The 4,190-nt window shown below is 45.4% G+C and overlaps 1 protein-coding gene across 20 annotated transcripts in view; it reads left to right on the plus strand.

Moving 5' to 3' along the window:
• LOC105480573 (calcium voltage-gated channel subunit alpha1 D) overlaps window positions 1-4,190 on the plus strand; it is a 327,130-nt gene that overhangs the window by 12,533 nt on the left and 310,407 nt on the right. The window lies entirely within an intron of this gene.

Here is a 4,190-nt window from a genome sequence, read left to right on the forward strand (position 1 = left end):
TATAATTGTTATGGGAAGTGGCATGGAGTGTGATGGTCTGCTCATGGGCTGTGGGGTCTGACAGCCTGACTTTTTGGCTGATTAGCTGAGTGACTTTGAATGAAACTAGAATATGAGTTCCTAGAGGCTGAGACTGCAGTCTGATTTGGGTGTACAGTCTTGTGAACTTAATCCTGTGCCTGGCACACAGGAAGCACATCAGGAAATGCACGTCAAATGAGTGAATAAATAAATGAATGACCATACAAGGGCTCCATGGTATATTCTTGTAGATCATTAGTTAATTATCAACAATTGGCTAATGATTAATGTTTGCCTGAGAGGCTGACTTTTTGTCCATTAGTAATGACATCCCAGGAAACACCTGGCAGAGATCGTCTTTAATTTTAGGATTATATCTTTCTTTCTTGGCAAATTTAACTCTTTATTAAAGAAAGAAGAAAGACAAGTACTTGATACTCTTTAAATCTGTAAGTTATAAACCTGGCTTCTGTGTTCGATGTTGTACATTAGCCACATTGCAGATGATTCTATTTGGATGGTTGTGTGACTATCACCTTTCACATAAAAATTGATTGAGCCAGTCATAGTGGTGTGTGCCTGTAGTCCCAGCTATGTGGGAGGCTGAGGCAGGAGTCTTGGTTAAGCCCAGGAGTTTGAGACTGTAGGGGACTATGACTGAGCCATCGCATTCTAGCCTGGGTGACAGAGCAAGACTCCATCTCAAAAAAAAAAAAAAAAAAAAAAAAAAAAAAAAAAAAAAAAAAAACAATAATAATGGTAGAAGGAGAGGCAGCCTCAAAATGACCAGAGTAGTTGGACTTGTGTAGTAAAACTTTACCCAAAGCTGGTTCCCTAATGATACAATGTGAAACAGTCTATGTGCTATACAAATAATTATATCTCTTTTGTTAAGCCTTACATCATTTTGACAAAGGCATTACTTGATTATTTACGGCTTTTCCAAAATAAAATACAACTCTTAATTGAGATTTGTGACTGGGTATGGTAGCTCACACCTGTAATCCCAGCACTTTGGGAGGCTTAGCAGGGAGGATTGCTGGAGGCCAGGAGTTCAAGACTAGACTGGGCAACATAGTGAGATTCCATGTCTCCCCCTGCAAAAAAAAAAAATTAGCTGGGTGTGGTGGCATGCATATGTGGTCCCAGCTACTCAGGAAGCTAAGGTGGGGGGATTGCTTGTGCCTGGGAGGTCAAGATTGCAGTAAGCTGTGATTGTGTTACTGTACTCTAGCCTGGGTGACAGAGTGAGACTCTGTCTCAAAAGTAAAGAAAAAAAGAAGAATTTAGGTTTTTTACTGTTAAAATTCCTTAAGAATAATTCCAGTGGCGGTCCTTGCTCATTGTTTTTTACAATGTGAATATCATTGTTTTATAGTCATACCTTATACAATGAACCTCCCCATCTAGACCCTTCACTAGTGAGACTACCTTAGGTTGAGGATATTTGGGTATATTAGGGTATCAGCCAGAACTCTTTGGGTTACAGATTGGGGGAATACAACTCGTTCAAACTGGCTTAGCTGAAAAAAACAGTGCGTATGTATGTGCAGTGTATAAACTCAGTTAACCCAAGAGTCCACTGGGTAGAAATGCCATCAGACACAGCTGGAAAGGGGTCTGAAAAGATGTCACCAGGATTCTGTCCCTCCCCTCACCCTTGGGTTTCTGAGCTAGACTCTGACAGACCTCTAGTAGATCCGCCTTACATGTTGCCTATGTGTACATCTTCCTCAGCTTATTTTGAGGAGGGCATGTGGGGACATGCATTTCTTTCTTTCTTTCTTTGTTTTTTTTTAAATTTACTTTAAGTTCCGGGATATATGTGCAGGACGTACAGGTTTGTTACATAGGTAAATGCGTGCCACGGTGGTTTGCTGCACCTGTCAACCCATCACCTAGGTATTAAGCCCTGCATGCATTAGCTATTTATCCTGATGCTCTCCCTTCCGCATTTCTTTTTTTGTTTTTAGCATTTATTTTAGGTTCGGGGGTACATGTGAAGGTTTGTTACATAGGTAAACACATGTCACACAGGTTTGTCATACATGTTATTTCATCACCCAGGTATTAAGCTCACTACCCAATAGTTATCTTTTCTGTTCCTCTCCCTTCTCCCACCTCCCCGCTCCCACTCAAGTAGACCCAGTGTCTGTTGTTTCCCTCTGTGTGTTCGTAAGTTCTTACCATTTAGCTCCCGCTTACAAGTGAGAGCAATGCGTTTCTTTCTTAATCTCAGCTTAAGTTCAGTATTTTAACAATGATTGCATCAGAAACAGAGACCTCTATAGCAGATTGGTGGGTAGTTTTCTTTTTTTAACCTTCCTTATCGGCGTTTGTGTACTTTGTAACTGTCTGACAAATGTGAAAAGTACCCAATACAGGGGGCAGCATGCCCAGCAGTAGAGACACCTGGGTCTTGTTAAATACCAGTGGTGGTGGGGACACTCCCCAACAGACCCCAACAGCTTCTCACCAAAGAAAGTTCCTACAGGAATGGAGGAGGTTCTAGAATTCTGGAGGTGGGGTGTACGGGGAGGGACCATGTGCACTGTTACTGTTGAGTGGACAGATGTGCAGAAGGGAGGGGTGTCGGCGGGTGTCCCTGCCCCGGTAGGGGTGGAGGGCCGGTTAGCGGTTGATCCAGGAGTAGATGTTAGCGTCCCCACCATGCAGCTATAGGATGTGGTCCCCAAGTCCTGTCTGCTCGTGTGATGGAAATAAGGAGAGTGGTGGAGGGGTCTTCCTTTTTTAATTGAAATGAGATTGGTATTCTCCCAGCTGGGGTTCCTGTGGGCTGTAAGGGTGTTTGGCTGGGCAGGCAAAGCCGGAAATGGGTGGTAAGGAGGAAGAAACAGAACAGCTGAAGATGGGATGAAGGAGGAACTGCCTGAACTCATCAGTCAGCTCCACACCCCCTCCCCCGTGTGTGTGTGTGTGTGTGTGTGTGTGTGTGTTTGTGTGTGTGTTTGAGAGAGTGAGAGAGAGCTCATGCTCACGGGTGTGTGAGCTGGGGGAAAGGTGGAGGTGGACATTGTTGACACAGACCTTGCAGGATGAAGCCTTCCTCTGGTGGCTTTAATTAAGCAGGGCCCCAGACACTGCCCTGGCTGGGGAAAATGACTTTGTTCTCCAGAACTTCAAAGCTGTTATGTTTGCTAATTTTTTCCTTCCTCCCTGTTAGGTGAGTGGTAGTTTTAGAAGTCACAGGACATCTGTTGAAATTGCTGAATGCGTGAACGCGAGGTGAGGCTGGAGGGAATCGGGCTGACCCAAGGGAGGGTGGGGAGGCAGGTGCAGACTGCTCAGGGAGTGTGGTGGGGGCCTGGCCTTGGCTGGCCCTGCAGGAGCCCAGCCAGGGAAGACAGGAAGAGGTGGCCTAGGTTAGCTTTGCCTGGGGATTCAAAGGGGCCAGGCGAGAGGCTCATGCTCTTTCTCCTTCCCTTTCCCTGCCGTGCTCATCTTGTGAGGGCTGACTCTGACTCCTGTTCCTGTCTCCATTGGGGATTCCTGCATAACATAGACTCACAGATACTTTTTTAGAGCTATAAAGGCACATGTTTATGAGGAAGGAAATCGAGGCCCCTTTATTCAACAAATATTGATGGAGACCTCCTGTGCAGAGCACTGCAGCCCTGTGTTTCTGCCTCCAGCCTGCTGCTGCGGCCCCTGCGCCTTGTCGTGAAGGAAACCCTACAATGTGAGGTCGGGGAACAGCTAGATTTGTTTTCATAGTTTGCATTCTTACTATAAATCATCACTCAAAATTGACACATGAATACAAGTAACACATAAATACATTGTTTCAAATAATTAAAACAATACAGATGGCCGGGTGCGGTGGCTCACGCCTGTAATCCCAGCACTTTGGGAGGCCAAGGTGGGCAGATCACCTGAGGCGGGAGTTTGAGACCAGCCTGGCCAACATGGTGAAGCCCCATCTCTACTAAAAATACAAAAATCAGCCAGGTGTGGTGGCACGCGCCTGTAATCCCAGCTACTCGGGAGGCTGAGGCGGGAGAATCGCTTGAACCCGGGAGGCAGAGGTTGCGGTGAGCCGAGATTGCGCCATTGCACTCCAGCCTGGGCAACAAGAGCAAAACTCCGTCTCAAAAAAAAAAAAAAAAAAAAACCAAACAAAACAAAAAAAAAAAACAAAACACACAAAA

Source organism: Macaca nemestrina, chromosome 2 (genome assembly GCF_043159975.1).
Source record: "Macaca nemestrina isolate mMacNem1 chromosome 2, mMacNem.hap1, whole genome shotgun sequence".
Lineage (NCBI taxonomy): Eukaryota > Metazoa > Chordata > Mammalia > Primates > Cercopithecidae > Macaca > Macaca nemestrina.